General features: G+C 38.5%; 1 long non-coding RNA gene across 1 annotated transcript in view; it reads right to left on the minus strand.

The window, feature by feature from the left end:
* The window catches only part of LOC117025200 (uncharacterized), a 90,079-nt gene that overhangs the window by 57,731 nt on the left and 9,973 nt on the right, over window positions 1–22,375 (minus strand). Inside the window, exon 2 of the long non-coding RNA XR_004423564.1 lies at window positions 1,363–1,441. This is a non-coding gene — a long non-coding RNA (uncharacterized LOC117025200). The remainder of the gene's footprint in view (window positions 1–1,362; window positions 1,442–22,375) is intronic.

Raw genomic sequence — 22,375 nt, forward strand, 5'->3', positions numbered from 1 at the left:
TAGGTTTGAGAACACCAACTGAATCAATAGGAAAATCAGCCCCTTGGTCAGGGCTCCCCAGAATGATGACACTCAAGGGCAGAGTGGTGACACACAGCCTTTCTGCCCTTGAGAGATTACCTGGGAAACACTGGAGAATAGGAAAAGAGAAGGAAGAAGCGGGAACAAGCAGGAGAAGTGGAGGGGGACGAAAGATAATGCAAGCAAAAACAAAATTACTGAGAAGAATGAATCAGGATGAAAAAGATCTTTGGGTCATAGTGAAGTAAAGATGAATACAAATCAATGTAATATCTAGAAGGGACTCTGAAAGGTCACTTGGCGAACTAGTTGTTAAATGCCAGTTTTCACCAGTCTTTGGTGAAATGAAAAGAATAAAATAAGGTCACCACATAAAGTTTTTCATAGAGTTTTTTAAATTGAATGTAAGGGCTGTCGGCTGTCCTTTATTGCCAAACACTCTCTCTCCCTCCTCCCTTCCATATATGTGGTGGTCATAGTGGGTTATACTTTGATATCTTTTTAATGCTCTTACTTGACAGAAAGAAATGTTGACAAATGTCGGTCTTCAAAATCATTTTAGTCTTACTGGTCAATGAAATCCAAGAATCTAGAAATCACTGGCCTAGTCCATTCTTTTGTCCTTTTTATTACTAAGTAAATTACTCGAAGTATCCAGGTCCATTTAATTTGAAAGTTCTCTGGCAACTCAGACAAAAATTCAGTCAGTCTTGAAATGTTCTGGCTGGTCCAGGGTTTGCTCAGTGCCAAGCAGCCCGCTTGCCTGATGATTTTAACTGAATTGAAGAGGAAGGTGGTGTGATGCAGGCACATCCTGGGTATACCAGAAGGCTAGGTTCTCGTACACGCCTGAGAAGAAAGGATATTAACTCCCATCTCTGTATCAGAAACCAACAAACTCAAACAAGGAGAGGCCTGGCCCAAAAAGGAAACAGCAGGAAATGATTATTTAGGATTAAGATTCTTGTTCCTAGACATGTGTGGTAAAATATTGCCTGGATCAATTTTATTTGCCTCCTTTGATGAAGCCAAATTAACTTAAACCAACTGTTACAAGAACTGCCAGTTATGGACACTAATGTCACATAGTCTGAAATATTTACCCTAGAGGCTTCTTGGTTACAACATTTAAAAACCCTTTTGATAATTAAGAATTCCTACAATAATTAAATGCATTAGGAATTATACCTTGGTAGGTCCCAAAGTAATTATTATAGAAACTTCAAACAGAAAAGTCCTACCCAATTCTCCACCCCCCTCCTTTGCCTCCCCACCAACTTCGAGATCTTCTGTTCAAACCAGACAATGGAGAAAAGTGATAACCAGGGCTTAGGGACTCACTCAAGCAATGCCTTCCAAGGAATTCAGACCTCCTAGCACCAAACGATTGTATTTTCCCTCTAGGAGCAAAGAGCTTGCCCTAATGGGAGAAAGGAGAGAAAAATTATTTAATCCAAGCTGACGTAGGTCACATTCGGACAGAATCACCTTGTTAGACCGCTTCACACATACATGTGTGTAGACACATAAACACATGCTTTTAATTACATTCCTTTTGTATTCTCATTTCCCTTATAAAAGCCTCTGCCCCCCAAAAACACATTGAATTACAAGGACACATATATAGCTGTCAATCACCTACACTGACTCTGGTGGTTAGCAGGTGTGTGCAATATGTTACTGCACTACATCATCCAGTAACAAGGTGCGATTAAGAAGGAAAGAGCACTGCCTGGAAAAAGGGGACTCTACAACTCAGCTCTGCCACTCAGTAGCTGTGGGACCTCAAGCCAGCCATTTACCTCTCTAGGCCTCTGTTTTCTCGTCTATAAAAAGAGAGAAGCAGAATACTGGCGCTGGTCGTTTCCCTTGCAGCCTCAGCATTCCAGGTTCTGTGCTACTACAAATGGCTTAATACCCACCACCAGCTACACAGAGCACAGCATCCCAGCCAGAGGGTTAGCAGACTCTGTGGCTGACCGTAGCCAAACTTAGACTTTAATGTGAGGTTCTTTTTACAGTTAGTTTTGGAATACACTCAAAAACCAAAAGGAAGTTGGATTCCAATCCCTAAGTCAGTCCAGCTATCGTTTCCAAGGCCAAAGACAAACCTGCAAGCCTTCGGGAGCGCAAGGAGGGGTATGGCTGCTGCGTACCAGCAACCGACGGCACAGGAGTCCAACCGATGGGGAGCCCTGGCTGCACGCTCCGAGAAGCTGGTCAATTACCCAGCTCAGTCTCCGAAAGCAGACCAAACCGTGGACCAGCTTCCCTCTGGGCACCAGAGGCTACCGTGCTAACATCATTCAGAACGAAGGCACCCACGTCTTGAGCTACCCACCCTCACCCACATGCTACAAAAACCAAGTTCCCCCCTCCTCCCCAGGCCAAGTAGAAACATCAGAGTTTATCAGAATGATGATGGGTTTTCAGAAACAGAAAGACTTGCTCACTGAAAGAAAGAAAGCTGTTCTTTGAATAATATGGCACAGCTTGAGGGCCTGCCTGGGGTGAATGGGAATTAAAATAACCAGAATCAATGGTAATAATGTGCTCAAGAAGAAGTTCTGAAATGCAGATTACCCACTCAGTAGTCAACTCACTAATGACATTAGATAATATGAAATACAAACAGGAGAAACAACAATCTAAGCCAATTACACTGATTATGCTCTTGACATCAAAAGGTATGGCAGATGAAGCTAAATTTCCATATATTAATATTTAAGTCAATATAGAATAGAAAGTAATGCACATAATGAAGACCCACTAGATTTGAGTACACATAGCTAAAATCTCTAATCAAGCAAAAAACAATTTTCTAAATGATAATGAGCAATAATCATGTTCTTTAAGTGCAGGATATTATGAAGTACAAACTACAATATTTCTTAAAAATGAAAAAACCCAGAATTCCGTTTCCTAGCTACAGTGCCTCAGATATAATAAACAGAGCAACTTCAGAGTAGCTCTCTCCGGATCTTATCAATAAATGTTCCTGCAAAGATACAGTTACATGTGTGATTGGTGTGATCAAAAGTAGATATTTCCCAAAGAAAGACAATATTGACTAGCTAACATGTTCTATGTCAGGAAAGGAAAGGAGGGAAGACGGAAAAGAGGAAAGGAAAAGTAACAGCCCTGGGAAGATGACACTAGAAATCTACACCTCCTAAAATATTTTGTTGAAACAGTATACAACCCTGTCTAGCCTTTAGCAGACTTTTATTTTTATTTCTCAATTTGCAAATAATCGTTCACAGTGGGCAAAGCAGAATTCTTGCGAAGAAAGCAGTGAAGAAAGTGAGTGTCATTTGTTTTACTATCTGTATTCATGTTAGCAGTTCAGTAAATACAGGGACAATGGCCCATTAAAGCAACAACATACATTCACAATGACCTCCTAAACACACACACACACACACACACACACACACACAGACCATCCAGAAAGTATGGACAATCCCTGGTACACGAGTATTTGTAAGAACAAAGCAGGGTTAGCTCATATGACAATGCCATTGAAGATAGCATGATTCTATTGTGCCACTCACATAGATCTCACGATTCCTTTCAGCTCTTCAGTACTATGCCAAACGCTGCCATTATCTGCAGAATGAACCATGGCACAAAACACTGAAGTGACTTTTCTAAAATCCCATAGCTGGTCCCTAGGACCACCATGGAAGACATATAAGGACCATGTGTTTCAATGTGTTTTAAAAGACACTTCAGATGAGCTGAAATTTGAACCTCGCACAGGAATGAATATTAATCTGGAAAATCAGCTCTGGTGTGTGACGAATATTTGATTCCCAGGGTTCCAAAGAATTTTATATCTGAATTATCACACCAGTGAGGTTCCCTTAATGTCATCTTTGACAACAAAGCCAGGTTTTATTTCGGTTTCACATTTAACCACCATCACTAACAACAACAGTAGTACCCTTTAAAAATAAAATCCAAATTAAGTCAGTTTGAATTTTTAAAACACAAATAAAATTTTCAGGCTAATTCATGCCATGCCAAGTGCCAATCTGTTTTCCCTCCAGTTGCATCATGGACCTGAGGCAGGAAATCTTGAGGAGAAAACTTTAGGGTCAAAAATACAGCAAAACCATGAATGTACTTAATATTTACCACTGAAATGTACATTTAAAAATGGTAAGGATGGTGAGTTTTATGTTATGTGTATTTTACCACAACAAAAAAAAATTACAGCAAAATCATGAACAGTTACACCTAAGGCTGAAATAGAAAAGGTAACAAAACAAAACAAAAAGAACCAAAAACAGAAGTTAGAAGTAAATGACTGCACAGGATGGGAAACAATATTGCAGAGGTCTCCATGCAGACCTCGTGTTCTAGCATATTACTTTCTGCCTTTCTTTTTTCTTTTTCATGTAGGTAGCCAAATAGCCAATTGTTGATTTCCCAGTAAAAGCTGCTTTTCAAACAACTACATTGTGCTGACCGGAAATTCAGACCTCGTGCTGATAGGAACTCAACACTGTCAGATCCCAGAGCTTCCCTTGGACGTTTACTTCTTTTCAGCAAATTGCTGTGCTCACACTGGGTTGCCTCGTTTGTTTTAGCCTGTTGTAGCTGTTCTACTATCTGCCTCCAGCCTTGAGCAGAAAGATAACGAGACGCATACTTTTACAACTAGTTGCTTTACAGATTCATGGGAAAAACAGGGTTGCATTTTGATGAGAAAAGAATCTTCTGGACAACACCTATCTCATTGTGACACAAAATAACAAGATAACCGTGAGCTGAAACAAGAATCCAAAATAAAGCTTTGAAAATAGCTTGTGTATTCAATTGGATTTAACATTATATTTAGGATGATTTATTCTCAGCCCTAAATGTAAAAAAGCATTTGGTTAAAAATGAAAATCCTGGAAGACTAAAAACAAAAAATAAAGTCCTCCTGTTGTACATAAAATTGCCAAGACTAGCAATCTGCAAAAGAAAAGGAAATTATAACCCCTTGGTACTCGCTGAGCATCTACTACGTATATGTTCAGCAATTTCCTGGGTTCTGTAGAAAATAAGCTGTAAGTGACGTGGTCAAGTCCCTTAACAAGGTTGCCTTCTTTTTAGAAGAATGCTAATCCCAAAGCCTTTATTGATGCAAGAGTATGTCAGCCATAGAGTTTAGCTCCAGTTCTTAAGTACTGTAGGAGATTAGTGATGGGAGAGTCGAGTGTAGTATACCCTGTCCTCAGTATTCATCTGTCTGTCCAGCATCATTGCCAGAGGTGCACAGGCTATTTAAACTTTGCAAAAGGGATGTGTTGTGCGTGTGTGTATGTGGGGGGTGGTGGTTTGGGGGCATTGACATGTATTCACAGTCAATGCGAAGAAAGCAATGAAGTGAGTGTCATTTGTTTTACTATCTGTATTCATGTTAGCAGTTCAGTAAATACAGGGACAATGGCCCATTAAAGCATTGTCAAATATTCTGACAAATATTCTCAAATATTCTGACTGATTCTGACTCTATGAAATCTGTGTCATGTCTGCTGAGAGCTTCTTATTCTGCAGACGAATCGTTCCAGCAGCCTCAGGATGAGGATGGAGCCACCCCCATGTCAGAACCTCACAAATCCTTCTCAAGGTCCTTCCGGCTCCCAGACATTGTTCTTTCCTTTATTCAATAAACGTTTAATTAGACCTAACAGACATCGTGGACTCAGAGATATAATGTTCTAGTTCACAGTCTACTAGGAAGATGGCATGTCAACAATCACAGCACTGTAAGAACCAAACCAAGGGAGAAGAAATGAATGCTTTGTGAAACAGTGCCTGGAAAGATGGAAGGGCTTTCTAAGCATAAATATAATGAATGAAATCTTCAATGAGTAGGTATGACTTTAAATTTGTTTTATCCACGAATCATTTTAAAGTAGAAAAAAATTATATGATAAACGCCCATATATCTACCACTCATATTTAATAGATTTGTAGTTGTCCAAATAAAACAATTTAAACATCTATACATCAGAAAATGGCATAAAAAGTTAAAATCAAATGACACATAGAAAAATGCATTTACAAACAATATAATAAAGGTTTAATATTTTTAATATGTAAAGAGTTGTTATAAATTAGTAAGAAAAACAGTAACGTCTAATGTAAAGATAGGCATGTGCAATTAAATGATTCGCAGGAAACTGGAACAGGTTAATAAACACATTAGAAAACATTTAGCCTTATTAATTACTAATAATCATAAGTACACAAATTAGAACAACAATGAGATACTACTGTTAAGTACTGGTAAGAGTGTGGAGAGCTGGCTGCTTTCATAAACTCCTACTTAGGAAGGTGAATTAGGTTGTCTTTCAGAAAAGCAACTTTGAAATATGTACATAAAACATTTAAGCACATAGACCTAGTAATTTTACTTCCAGCAATCTTCTCTAATGAAATAATCAGCTTTGGGAGGATTTATATACCAGAAAATTTCATGGTAACATTATTTATAGTTGCATAAACTGGAAACAATTTAAACACCCAAAATAGAGGAATGTCTAAATAAAGTTCACAATAGAATAAAATATGGATGTATATGAGTGTGTGTGTGTGGTGGGGGGGTGGGTGTGGGTGTGTGTGTGCCTGCTTGGGTTTGGATGCTCAAGATTTTTGATTCAATATATCAGTCAATTAATGATCAATTGATACTATGTTCTTAAAGAAAACTCCCCTTTTTTCCAGCTCCCTGGAATGGGTTTATCATCCTTGCAACCACACAAATCTCTCCCTCCCCCTGCAAAAAAAGCCTCATTTTACAGATTTAAGAAATGAGACCCCCTAGGGTCCAACAGCTAATTAATGGCTCCCATGACTCCAGAGGCCACATTTCCACAACACAGTCCTGCCTTCAAAAGAATGTTGTTCCTAAATACAACCACCAAATAATAATGAAGCTTCACATTTGTTAAATAATGAGACTTAACATGGAGAAGAAAATTATATGCTTTAATGTTTTGTAGCAATGAATCACAATATTTATTAATAATAATCCCTTAATAATGGGGAATTACAGCAATTTGCCTTTTAACATTGCATTAGAAAGATAACGTAATAAACTTTTATTTTAAATGAACTGATAAAAATATGTCAACAAAGATAGTATTTATGAGTAAAGAAAAAGCATGGGGAAATTAAAATCTGAAGGCTTTATTTTATACATTAAAAAGAAGGAGAAGAAATAAGCAATTACAGAAAGTTTAAATGGGATAATGATAGAGGGTTTTCCCAGCTATTTAATTTTAAAAATCTGCAGACTAGGATCCTTATTTTGAAGCTCTCCATGAATACAAATGAGTACATCATATCATCGCAATGTCAATCCAAGAGCATATTTTAGTATCAGCATTTTCTTCAGGGATAGAGAAAAAGGCTTTGTACAATGACATACTACTGATTAATATTTAGATGTTGCACACCCTCAGTTTTCCAGGGAAACTGTGACAAGGTAACTGAGCATTAATAACAACGAAAATAGCTAATATGACAGAGGTATGCTGTAAACACCAAGCTCACTGTTGCAAAGAAAGGGGCCATCTCACTGGCCTGGTTGGGGATGGTTATAAAAACCAGTAAGAAAAGGTGAGAACAACTAGGATATTTAATATAAAAACCAACAGCCCTACCCACTTCAGCCTTTCTTTGAGTACACACTAGGGCACACACAAGATTGACACAATAGTTTACTTCATGCAGCTTTTCCCAAATCCTTAATAAATGATCTCTTTCGATCAGGATGGCAGAGTAGGTAAATGCTGTGCTTACATTCTCTCACATGACCATATCAAAAGTACAACTAAACTACAAAACAACCATCATTGAGAATCATATGAAGTCTTGCTGAACCATAGTCCTACAACTAAGGACATACAGAAGAAGCCAGCTGGAGACTGGTAAGAGGGGCAGAGACATGGAATGAGCTGGTCCACATGTGACCATTAAAAATCGGGAGGGATATCTCAGCTGCAGAGATACCTCTAAGTCCATTGTGGGGGCAGCCATCTGTGGATTGCTTTGTGGCTAATGCCAGGTGGCCCCGGGCAGGGCACAGGCTGCAGCTGAACTTGGCCTGCAGAAGATACCCTCCCAGGTGGGCTTCAGGCTGGCATGCCCAGTGGCCAGCTTTCAACTGAACTGGAACACCACCCAGCCACCTCCAAGAACAACACACACAAAAGGCATACTGGGCAGGCACGGGAGCCCTGCTAAAGCAAATCCTGCTCCACAGGATCAGCCCCTCCACAATACCTCCTTCACTGTAGTCACAGCCAGTTTTCACAAACAAGCCCAAGGGTCAATCTCTCCCACTCGTGAGCAAAGAGCAACCAAGGCTCAACTATAACAGGAGGGCCCACACAGCCCACACAAGGGACACACCTGGAGTACCTGGCTCTGGTGACCAGGGATGCTATGCCACTGGGTCCCACAGGACACCTACTACATAAGGCCACTCTACTAAGACCAGGACACATAGTGGCCCTACCTAATATATAGAAACAAGTACATGGAGGCAGCCAAATAGGAAGACAAAGAAACACATCCCAAATAAAAGAACAGAACAAAGCTCCAAAAAAAAAAAAAAAAAAAGAAACGAAATGGAGATAAGCAACAAACCAGATGTGAACTTCAAAACTTTGGTTGTAAGGATGCTCAGTGATCTCAGGGAGAATTTCAACCAAGGGATAGGAAACATAATAATGGAGATAGAAAACATAAAAAAGAACCAAATGGAAACAAAGGATACAATAACTGAAATGATGAATATATTACAGGGAATCAACATTAGATGAAGTACATTAGATGAAGCAGAGGACTGAATCAGCAATTTAGGAGATAAGGAAGCAGAAAATACCCAAACAGAACAGCAAAAAGAAAAAAGAATCTAAAACAATGAGGACAGTTTAAGGGGCCTCTGGGACAATAACAAGTGTACCAATATTTGCATCATAACCAGAAGACAAAGAGAGAGAGATAGAGATTGAAAACCTATTTGAAGAAGTAATGATAGAAAACTTCCCTAACCTGGTGAAGGAAATGGATATTCAAGCCCAGGAAGCACAGAGAGACCCAAACAAGATGACCCCAAAGAGGCCCACACCAAGACACACCATAATTAAAATGCTAAAGGTTAAAGACAAAGAAAGACTCTTAAAAGCAGCAAGAGAAAAGCAGTTAATTACCTACAAGGGAGCTCCCATAAGATTGTCAGCTGATTTCTCAACAGAAACTTTGCAGGCCAGGCAGGATTGGCAGGAAATATTCAAATTGATGAAAAGTAAGGACCTACAACCAAGATTATTCTACCCAGCAAAGCTATCATTTAAAATCGAAGGACAAATAAAGATATTCCCAGACAAGAAAAAGCTGAAGGAGTTCATCACCACCAAACCAATATTATAAGGAATCTTAGAGGGACTTCTTTAAGACAAAAAAAAAAAAGGAAAGAAAAAGAAAAAGATCAAAAATATGAATAATAAAATGGCAATAACTACATATCTATCAATAATTGCTTTAAATGTAAATGGATTAAATGCTCCAATGAAAAGACATAGAGTGGCTGAATGGATAGAGTGGCTGAAATGAGTCTGCAAGAGACTCACTTCAGATCAAAAGACACACAAAGACTGAAAGTAAAGGAATGGAAAATGTTATTTCATAAAAACTAAACAAAACAAAATCTGGGGTAGCAATACTTAAATTAGACAAGAATAGACTTCATAACAAAGGCTGTAACAAGAGACAAAGAAGAATCTAGTAATCCCACTTCTGGGTATTTATCCAGAGAAATCCAAAACGCTACTTCAAGGGGAAGTATTCATCCATACGTTCATGGCAGTATTATTTACAATAGCCAAGATATGAAGGCAACCTGGATATGCCTAAATTGATGAATGGATAAAGAAGAGGTGGTACATATGTACAATGGAATGTTACTCAGCCATTAAAAAGAATAAAATCTTGCCATCTGCAACAACAAGTATGGACCTAGAGGGTATTGTGCTGAGTGTAGTAAGGCAGACAGCGAAAGAGAAACATCATATGATCTCTTTTATAAGTGGAATCTAAAGAACAAAATAAACAAACAAATGAAACATAAACAAACTCATAGATAGAGAACATTTTGATGGTTGCCAGATGGGAGAGGGTTTGGGAGTGGGTGAAAAGGGGGGAAGGGATTAAGAAGTACAAATTGGGAGTTACAAAATAATCAATGGGATATAAAGTGAAGCAAAGGGAATATAATCAATAGTATGGTAATAACTATGTATAGTGCCAGGTGGGTACTAGACTGGTCAAGGGGGATCACTTCTTAAATTATATAAATGTCTAAGCACTATGCTGTCCACCTGATGTAATGTACATCATAGGGAATAGAGTCAGTAATATTGTGATAGCATGATATGCTATGGTCAGATGGTCGCTGGACTTATCATAGTGATCACTTCTTTAGGTAGATAAATGTTGAATAACTATGGTGTACATCTGAAACTAATATAATATTGTGTTAGCTATATTTTAATAAAAATCTTTAAAAAAATAAAATACCTACAACCCCCCCCCAAAAAAAAAATAAGTGATCTCTTAAAAATTAAAATGAAATCTTATAGAAAAATAAGTTTGGGAAACACTAACATATGTGTTCTTGGAGGGTCTTTTCAGGATAATAAAGTCCTATAACAAGAAACATAGTTAACTTTGTTGTATATTCAGTTCTTATGGACTGAATTGTGTTCTCCTGATATTCGTATGTTGAATCCCTAACCCCCAATGTGGCTGTATATGAAGAGAGGGCCTTTCAGGAGGTAATTAAGGTTAAGGAAGGTCTTAAGGGTGAGGCCCTAATCCAATAGGACTGGTGTCCTTAGAAGAAGAGAAAGAGATAGCAGGAGTAACCTCACACAGAGGAAAGGCCACGTGAGGACACAGCAAAAAGGAGGCCAACTCCACGCCAGGAAGACAGGCCTCACCAGAAACCAACCCTTCTGGCATTTTGATCTTAGACTGCCAACCTCCAGAAGTGTGAGAAAATAAATTTTTGTTGTTTATGTCACCCAGTCTGTGCTGTTCTGTTATGGCAGCCCGAGCAGACGAATGCACCAGTACTTCCCAAACTTATTTGAACACAGAACACTCCGGTCCCAACGCTCACGGTAACATCTCTCAGCCAGCTCAGAAAATATTGTCCAGGATAATTCAAAGACTTAGATTATAGCTGTCTCCATATACCATGGCAATAAACATTTGGGCCTTCACTGCTTAGCAACAGGCTAATACTGTTTTCTCAATGTTCTCTCTCTATTAAGAAGATAAGGTAGAAACATATCTATCAAAACTGTTTAATTTTTGCAACAATGCTTAAAAGGTTAACCTTCACTTATCTGAAAGCCTCCATTATGCGGCACCCCGCATTAACAGTAATGATATTTATTAGCACTTACTCTTGACTCTTACTTAGGCACTGTACTAAGCATGCTGCAGGCATTAGCTCATGTAGTCTTCCCAACAGCCCCCAGTGACAGGTACATACTTGATAAAGGATCTGTAAAAAGGAAGAGTGTGTGAGCAGGCCACGCAACTAACAAGTTGCAGATCTGGGATTCAAATCCAGGTCCTTTGCAGCCCATACTGCTCAGCATGGCCTTATTTCCCTTCTTGGGGAACTGATATAAATCAAATTGGTCACCCAACAATAATGGTCAGTTCTTTTGGTAAATAGTGACAGTCTTCAGACATGAAAGCTGAAAGAGAATATGCAGGTGTCAGGTTGGAAAGAAAGCAAGTCTTACATCAAATTGTGCCACCTGTACTGTATTGATGAACAAGCACACACACAAATAGTCTTACAACCTGTCCCTGGTAGCTGGGTGAAGTCCCTTTTCTCTGTCCTCAGGCTCACCAGCAAACATTTTGCACGAGAGGTTCACTCAGAGGCAGACACAAGGAAACTCTAGCAGCAAAATCATCTGTACTCCTGGTTGGATCAGGCTGTAGATTTTTCTGTGGGACACATGGCCCTGTCCAATAGAACTCTAAGCTAAAGTCATTGGGCTTTACAGATTCTTATTCTTGCAGGAGTAATGGGGACTAAAAACTCATTTTAGCCAGCCATGCATCTTGAATACAATACACATTACCAAATACACAGACAGAGAGAGAGAGAGAGCGTGATCTGACAATTAAGTTCATGACCTCATCCTAGAAAAAGTGCTACATACTTCATTGCTGAATATCACTATGGTCACCTTCGAAGTACACCCCTTAGGAAGCTATGCACTGATGCCAGTGCCTAGTCCACCCTTCAAAGCAATTTTGGAACTCTTTTTCTGGAATGGCCATCAGTGCTGTCATCGTTTTACACTTAATGTCCTGAATGTCATCAACGTGTCTTCCTTTCAATATTTCCTTTATCGTTGGGTAAAGAAAGAAGTCACTGGGGGCAAGATCAGGTGAGTAGGGAGGGTGTTCCAATACAGTTTTGTTTACTGGCTGAAAACTCCCTCACAGACAGTGCCCTGTGAGCTGCATTGTCATGATACAAGAGCCATGGGTTGTTGGCGAAAAGTTCAGGTCGTCTAACTTTTTCATGCAGCCTTTTCAGCACTTCCAAATAGTAAACTTGGTTAACTCTTTGTTCAGTTGGTACAAACACATAATGAATAATCCCTCTGATATCAAAAAAGGTTAGCAACATCGTTTTGACTCTTGATTTGGACTGACGGAACTATTTTGGTCATGGAAAATTGGCTGACTTCTATTGTGCATTTTGATGCTTCATTTCAGGGTCATGTTGGTACACCCATGTTTCATCACCAGTGGTAACACAGCCCAAAACATCATATTCCTTTCCAAAAGGTCTTGGCAAACTTTGACTCTCCTTTGCTTTTGTTCATTGGTGAGCTCCTTTGGGACCATTTTTACACACTTTTCTCATGCCAAGATTTTCAGTTAAGATTTTCCTGTTTCTCTACCGATGTTTACTTGGTTTGCTATGCTTCTCACAGTCAGCTGACGATGTTGACATACAAGTCGATGAATTTTTGCACTGTTTTTGCCAGTTCTGCTCGTCGTAGTTCACCCTGACCTCTCTTCATCAGTGACACATTCTCTCCCCTTAGAAAAACGTTTAATCCATTTGTACACTGCCATTTTCTTCATGGCATTATCTCCATAAACTTGAACTAACCTGTCCCTGATTTCACTTCCATTCTTGCCAAGTTTAACAAGAAATTTAATATTTGGTCATTGCTCTGATTCAAGCTTAGACATTATCACAACAGCACACAAAACCATGCAACAACAATAATGAGCGCCACTCAGCAAGACACCGCCATATGTTGACACGAACACAGCTGTGAGACACTGGTATACAAAGGACATGAAACCTTATCGAGCTGTTTGTACAGTGCTGCCAATGTAAGCGCACGGTGGAGAGTTAGCAAACCTAATTGTCAGACCTCATAAAAGCCTAGTCTCCCTGTAATAGGTGGGACAACTCTGAAGGACCTCCCCAGCCCCCAGGTCTCTACAGAGAACTTTGCTGCAGCCCACCTGGCAATGCAGCTCCTCCCTACCCTCAGTCCTACTGCCTTCCACTCCCACAGGTGTTGATCTCCAAAGCATTCCCCCATGAACTTCCTGCACACCTCTCTCCATCTCAGAGTCTGATCCCTGAGGAAACCTACCTAAGGCACTATCTCATAAACTGGTGGGGATTAAAGGAGATAAGCCTTGCAAAACACTCAGAATGGAGCATGGCACACAGTAAGCAGAGAGTATTTGTTGAGTTGAATGTTGAATTGTTCATCTTGTAAATAAAAATATAAGAGAAGTTAAGAGAACATCCATAACTAGATAAACTTATCTATTTCTAAATTATACTGAAGATAAAATCCAAAAGAAAGGAAGCAAAGTTGTTTGTAATATTTTAACACCATTTCTTTTTATAACTAGAAAACTCTTACTCCCTGTGGTTCTAGCTACAAACTGTGCAAGAGGAAACACTAAGAAATCAAGAACTACACATATTGAAGCTTTATATTTGGCCCTAATTTTAGATCAGTTATGTTATTCTCAGATCAGCATGGCAAATATTGAGATGAGAGAGACAGGCAACTTTGTCACCCTGCATCTTTCCAGGAAGCCTAAGGGCTGTGTGTGATTTCTCACAATTCTTTCTTAATTCCGATTCTTTAGCTAGTACAAAATCTCTTATAGCTCTGCAACCTCACTAGTACCGGTATGACAGACACACAATTATCTGGGTTGTTTCCCTTGTCCTGCCTCTAAGGCTATTTGCATCACCATTCAGCCCGGCTGCCGTCTTCCTTAGAGTTCTACCTTCACTTCCAACTGTTCACTTTGGGGTGTTGTCTCTCACAATGGTATTCCACATTCTGAATGTGAAGAAGATATTAAATTCAGTGTCTAAACTCCACCCATAATTTTTAAATAATTCATTCCTCAGACCACTCAAAGCAACTTTTAAAAAACAATCACTAAAAGAGGTCACCTGCCAACTCCCACATGCCGAGGGCACTCTTGCAAGAGGCCTTTGCATTCATTTCCCTCCCATGCAAATATGCATACAGACCACATGGAAAGAGGCACAATTACCAGCCTCAACCATATCAATCTCCTTAAATTGAATGTCAAAGAAACAACCCAGGATGTCATAATTTACATATAGCCCACTCATCGCCCTTTGCAGATGGACTACATTAATTCACAAGGGAGAATAACCTTCTCAGAGACACACGTTTATATTTGCATAAAGTGATGTGGAAAATAATTGTGTTTCTCCATGAGAAAAATGACAGTTGCATCAAGGATACCCTTCTACCTTTTTGTGTGTCACTCAGAACACTGCTTTTAAAATTACATCTGTGGAGAGGACGCTTGGAAAGGCAACACTATTTGTTATGAGTTGACTGTTCAAATCACTCACAAGTGATTTGAAGGAAAGTGCCTTCGCCTTTTTCCTTCTTACAAGTACACCTTGCTTAATTTTAGTATAGGTTACCCCTCAAGAAATGGATCATGTGCAAAACTTTCACCCTAAAACATTTCTCAGAACATTTTCCCTCTGAGACTCTTAAGTAGAGATTGTACATTAAATGGTTTTATAAAAGACTCTGAATAAAGGCTGTTATCTACATGTAACATTCACTTGCACTGTATCTCATGATCTATTGACATAAAGCAGTTTATTGGTCAATATCACTGGCCAAAGGCAGAGACAGAGGTCCGATTCCAGCCATCTGGAAATCTATTATCACAGGACTAATGCATAAGCCTTTCACCTCTACAGATCTGGTTTCAGCTTCATCAGTTAAAAGTGAGTTGGGTGGTCTTGTCTTACCCACATTAAAGACCCATTATGCAGTTTAGCCTCATGCAACACCATTGCTCATGGACATCCATTTAGTATAAGTCAACCTTGGGGAAACGTCCAGTCTCCTAAATATGCCTCTTTCTCTGATCACTTATTCCCTGCTCGGGCTGACCCTGGGCAAAATTTTAAAGTAGGCAGTTAGTATAGGGTTACTCGCAGTCTATTTGGTGTAGAATGGGAGAAATAGACAAGGGAATGAAACAAGAGACAAAAGACCTCTGTCCTAGTCCCAGCTTGCCACTATCTCTCTGTGGCTCAGTGTCTTCATCTGTAAAATGAGGCTAACAACCACCCCTACACCTTCCGTGTTCTTGGAAAAATCAAAAGAGCTCATGGCTATGAAAGCCACAAATTATTTATAAATGACAGGGTGACTACCACTACCTTTTCATGTCCTCATTTGCATTTCCCTCATTTTCCACATGCCTGTCCCCATTTACAGAGAGAGGCTCAGTGCCCTTCGATTACCACTGGTCTTACCCAGCACCAGGTGGTTATCAATCCTACCCCCTGGGCCTTTTCCTGCCTGCTGTACTCCAGTAATATCTCCCTGTTGATTTCCCCTTCTCACAAAGTGGAATCTCTGCTAGGTTTCAAATAGTCAAGGTGAGAACCTGCTCCTCCCTACGCTATCAGAGAAAGTGCTGTCCTACCAAGCACTTATTAGAGACGCTGAATTTTCCAGAGCAATATCATTATTGGCACAGGATGACTGGGAACTCACAGGAATGAAGGTACAACATTTTGTCAATTTTCAAACCAAGAAGAGGACATGGTGACTTATTCAGTATCACTCTGGGTACCAGGCCTAGGAAATCCATGGCCAGCCGAGTCCTGGAAGAAACAAAAATGGCTACCATACATCCATATCCCAAACTCATGTGACTTCTCTACATCCCCAAGCCACAGGAGACTCTGTCAACAATATGTCTCACCTGTGATTCTAAGAGACTGCCCTCAGTTTGGACATGTCTACCATTGCCAAATGGATCATTATTCCCTTTAGTCCTCTCATATTACCTCAGATACATCAATTGGTTAACTTGGAATCAAAGACTCTTTTAACCTAGCTCAAAATTATCCACCTGTGGCTTCTTGATAAATATTTTCTTTTAAAACCCAAAGAGATTTCTCCATATATCTGTCAATGCTTCTGAGTCACGTTTCTTCAGCCACTATTTGGTTTATTCACCAGAAATGCAAGCTAGAATCCACATGATCCTGAACCAAACTATTAGAGAGCTAATCTGCCCCCAAATCATGTCAAGGTAAGTGTTCATCTCACCAAATGGAAATGTTTTTATGTAAGGCCCTGCATGGAATGTACTCCGCTACTGCACTCCCACTCCCTACCCCCACGCCCCAGGAAGAACCAGTACAATCAAGGTCATCTTATGGAGGCAGAGCTCTAGAAACAAAAGTATAAAACTCACCAACTCCTTCACCTCAGCCCTGCCCACCCCAAACATATACCCACTCCTAATCCATGTTTTGCAAATGAGATCATTTCTGAGAAGACTTTAAGAAGAAAAATCCCAAGGATAACTCAAAGGGCTCAAGGCCTGGTAAGGAGGCAGATGATGGGTTTGGGCTCAGAGCTGGGGAGGGATGGGTGCAGTGACCAAGAGAAGAGCACGTCTTAGGGCTGCTCATGCATATAAGGACCTGAAGCCTTTTCTAGCACCAGGGACAGCCTTTCACCCTCTATCTTCCTTAACCTAGGTTGTTTCTCTCTCTCTCTTTTTTTTAATAATAGTTCACATACAGTAATACATTAGTTTCAGGTGTACAACATAGTGATTAGACATTTATATACCTTACAAAGTGATCACCCTGGTAAGTCGAGTAGTCACCTAGGCACCATACATAGCTATTACAATACCATTGACTATATTCCCTGTGCTGTACTTTACATCGCCATGACTGTTTTTATAACTGGCAATTTGTACTTCTTAATCCAGCTGAGGGTTTTATTGAGCATTCAAAACAATAAAGTAACTGGGAGCCTATTAAAAATTTGGATTATCTAAAATACATACTGAGGAGTAGAATAAAAAAAAATTGGATTATCATATCTTCAGATTCCCAGAAATGGATCAATAGGTCTGGATTTAGAACTTTGCATTTTAAACAGGCACCACAGGTTATTCTGAAGCAGGTAGCCAGAGGAGCTCACCTTGAGATTTTCTGGCCATTGACCTCATTCAATAGAGCAAAACATGCAGTGAGTGGCTTTCAAGTGAAGACGCTGGGCTTTATGAACTGGACTCCCATATGCAGGCGTGATCCCAGAGGAAGATGTGTGAAGAGTGCGACTTGAGAGAACTCAGCTGACGTGATAACTATACTACACATGTGCATAAAAAGAAGTGTTACGATGCCTAATCGTTACCTTTAGAGAGTTGTCAAAATGTATTCTATAACCCCTGATTGCTTGATCATTTGAACGTTGGAAAACACGTCTAAGAACAATGCCCATGAATAACAGCAATGAACAGCTATGAAGAATGACTTTGGCCTCATAGTAAAATGATACAGGCATTTACCCCAACTTTACAGAAACACCATTTCTGTATTTTTATTTACTCCCATAAGATATAAGCAGTGTTTACGTTGTATTTTGTGTTGTACAAAGAGGGGATACTTAGCGCAGCCCTACAATTTTTAAATATAAAACAAATATCTAAGCTGCCCACTCTATTCTATTGACCATCTCAAAACAGTACTTCAGTAATGATTTCCTTTTTGGGAACTCTATTTTTCAATATTCCAAAAAGAGATTTTTAATATTTCAAGAAAGAGTGTTATATTTCTCTGAATTAAGATCATATGGACCAATATTGAATACTTTCAATTATTTGAGTATGTTAAAAAAAAATTTTTAAAGATATAAGGAAAACTAATAACAAAAACTAATAACCTTAATAGCAAAACGGTTGGGGAAATCTCACTGCAGAGGAATATCTACCCTTCAGCTGTATCCTGGCAACTAAAAGTAGCTTAATCAAGAGTCAAATTCATTTCTCAATTAAAAGCCTTTATAAATGTTCTGCTCAAGTACTATCTGTGGAAGCACAAATCACTACATCTGCCATTAAATCACATGCAAGGTCAGGTTGAATTTTTGTTTTTTAATGATTTTATTTTGGTCTCAAAAAAAAAAAAGTTAAGGCAAGAAAGATAGCACAAGAAAGAAGCTGTCAGAAAAATGAGCACATTCCAAAAACCAAATAAGCCATCTCCCAAAAAAAGCATCACTTTCTTTGTTGTTCATCATATGCTAAAATGATTTGCATGTTGTTATTTCAGGTGGAACTTTCCATTGCATTTCCATTCTCTCAAGAGTCTGTTGCTACACCCGCCACATTCTGTCATGTTGCTATGGAAACAATGTAGGACAAGGAGCAAAAGTAACAAGACTTTAAACAAAAATATTAACAAAGGAATCATCTGGAGAGAACATGGAAATTGCTCTCCATAAGGCAAAATATATTGGGGGGGAAATTACCAACATTTGTAATCTGTCCTAAACAAATAATTGTCTAGCAATAAAGACACTTTCACCATCTCTGTTGAACTGGTTTTATTTCTAAAACCTGAATAACAATCATAGAGTATATATCATAGCTTTAATTTTATTTACTTGCCCTCTCAAGTGTTAAAACCTTTAGTTTGTCTTATATAAAAGGACACTGGTTTAAAATTTGCCATGTTAAGTTGGTAAAAATCATTTCGGATTCCTCACACTCATTGAGAAACTTCTATGGCTCAAGTTATCAAAAGTAGTAGTTAACCTAGAAGCCATTATATTCAGCTTTGAAATGTGTGTATGACCTTAGAAAAGCATCTTAGACTCTAAATTTTTGTTCCCTCCTCTGGAAAATACGATGACACCACCTATGCGTGTCACCAAGTTGCATGAAGAGTTGATCCAATAAAAAGTTGAGCACATGATAGGCATTTAATGAATGCTAGTTAGTACAGCTGATGTCCTCAGCACATTCCAACTGAATGGAGGGGACAGTTTAGAGGATCATAGTGGGTGGCAAGACAGTTAGGAGATCAGGATCCAGACTTGGCCTAAAAATTGCTGTGAATAATCCATAAAGTGGATTATCCACAGAAGCAGATAATCAAGCATGGAAATCATACATGGAAGAAAGCTTCCCCCACCCATCCAAGATGAAGGCCCTGGTAGGTCCAATAATTCCAGGTTGTGGCTTGACACTGAGGACTGGCAATGCTCAAACCCATAAGCTCAACTATTCAGAGCACAGAAAAATCACATTATAACATCTGCCCTGTGGCAACGGCAATTTGAGAGCAGTATAAACTCCTCCCTTCTTCTCTCCACCAGCATCCAGACTGCTAAATATTTGGTGCCAGTGGTTGGAGTTGATTCCATTTCCAGAAATGCAAAGCAGCTGGAAAATATTTTTTCTCATAGTGGAAAAAGCCTCCACTTACATAGATCTCTTCAGCAAACACAGGAAACCATTATGATACATATAGAAATCAATTTTAATGCAATGTAAAGCACACAATTCACCAAAGCCAAAACAGGAAAAAAGTCCATGTTGCTATTATCACAGGTATTTATCCACATTTCACATTACCATTTGTGATTACTTGCTATCATGAAAATTGGTCCCTTTTTCTACAAGTGTAGCTGGGTGAATTTACAAATGTTTTGGATATCTAAACTGAAGTTTGTTAGTGTAAGTCCTTTCCACTCAATTCCTGTAGTTATTTTACAAAAAAATGAGAAAATAAGCTGACTCTGACCCTCACACTTCTGTTGCAGTCATTTTTACCAATTTAAATGAATTGGAGACCCTAATACTAGGAATTCTTTCAAAAGATTTAAATAAACCACACTTAACTCCAGTTTTTCATCTACTTTCAATTTAAATTAACAATATTTGCAAGAAAATCTCCGTTTATAGGTACCTACAATGTGTCCTAAAATGTGGTAGGCAGTTTATTATTTTATCTTGTTTAATCCTCACAACAATTCAGTGAGGTGGATATGTTGCTGTTTTACAAAGGAAGACAGCAAGGCTGCAGCTAAACTAGATCTTTTGATTCTTAGCCCAGTGCTTATTCTTCTAGCTAGGATACCTAATTGAACTTCCCTGAAAGTTGGAAACCAGGTCTTCCAGTAACTATATTAAGAGTCATCCTCACTTGGTCTTTGATTACTATGATGATACATTATTTTTCCTTCCACTAAAACCTAGGACAATTGTTCCAACTCTGAGGAGCTTCTTTAATACAGATGCATAGGCTCCCACCCTCTGGGGTGAGAACCAGGCATCTTGTATATAGTTTTAAAGTGCTCCAGATGATTCTAATGTGTGTAGCCAGGACTGAAAAGCTACAGCTTTAAAATACTGTACTTTATTGAGCCTAAGAAATCATTGATTGTAAGTCATATCTGATTTCAGAGACTTTAAAATGGGAACAATATTTAAACGTAATAACCAGACACCAGGGATTGTGAGACCCATTCCAGTTTCAGAAATGTTAAAATATGAACAAATGTACATTTCAGAATTGTTAAAAGAGAATTTACCATATAAGGTGAAGAAAAGTAAGATGTGATCTTGGGCTACTCGATTACATAAAACAGAGAAGTTAGAGTAGAATGATCTCTAAAGCACCTTTTGTATATAAGGCTTTGTGAGTTGATGATTTTATATTTGCTACCCAACAGTTATCGCTTGTCTCCTTAATATGGAAAGTGAGAACCATGCAGTACATTACCCCCCAAAAGGTTTGCCCTGTCAGTCAGCCAGTCACACACCTACAGTCCAGAAGAGGTGGAGATGGACGAAAACAAGCAGCTTCTTTCAATTGATGTAGAGTCCATTTGGGGTGAGGATCGAGAGGGATCCCCCCCAGCCCACTCCTCAGAGCTTAGGAGTCTTCCCTTCACCCTTCCTCCCCCCTCACTTGTTCTTCCCTCGCTGGTCCCACAGAGATCAGCAACAGATTATTCAGAATTTTGTATCTCATGCTAACAAACATGGACAGAGTAAAAGAGAAAGATTTGCATTTCTTAATCCATATGTGATAGAATGATACGGAGCCATTTAAAATCATGTTTTAGAACAGGAATATCATGGGGAAATTCTCATGATACATCACTAAAAAAATTAAAGAAGCAAAACAATCATGACTGGAGAGGTATACATAAAACATTATTGCCTGAAAGCACTGCATTGAGTTATGATTTTCTTTATACTTTATTTTCCAAATTTTAATAACAAACATATGTTAAAAATCATAAAAAGTGTTCTACATAATCATATATAGAGTAAATGTGGTTATTATAAAAATTAGAAAAGCTACACGAAAAATTCCTAAGAACCAATATTAAATAAAAAGTAAAAGAATACAAAATTGTAAATATCATGTAATTAAAAGTGTTTTCCCATGCATAGAAAAAAAAAGGACTACAAGGAAAAAGACAAAAATATTATTAAGTAATTATATTCAAGTGGTGAGATTATGGATCACTTTTAATATTTCAATATTTAATCATTTAATATTATTCTTCATATTGCCAAATTTTTTAATGAGAAGGTATGTAAATTTTCATGCATATAGAAAAACTATCACACACTCACATGCTACTCATATTTAATAAAATTAACATTTGTCATATTTAATTCAGGTCCCTGTTTTAAAGGAATAAAACCTAACTACAGCTAAAATATAACCCCTACCTTTTTTTAGAGGTAACTCTTATTCTGTAATTATTATTATTCATTTGCATGTTTTAGAACTTATGCTACTTATATATGTATCTATAAATCACATGTATTATTTTTAATGTGCAGACATATCCTTTTACAATTTTTTCACTTTAAGATTTTGCCATGTTAATATACATAGATCTATTTCATTGATTTTAACTAC

The sequence above is a fragment of the Rhinolophus ferrumequinum genome, chromosome 7 (genome assembly GCF_004115265.2).
Source record: "Rhinolophus ferrumequinum isolate MPI-CBG mRhiFer1 chromosome 7, mRhiFer1_v1.p, whole genome shotgun sequence".
Lineage (NCBI taxonomy): Eukaryota > Metazoa > Chordata > Mammalia > Chiroptera > Rhinolophidae > Rhinolophus > Rhinolophus ferrumequinum.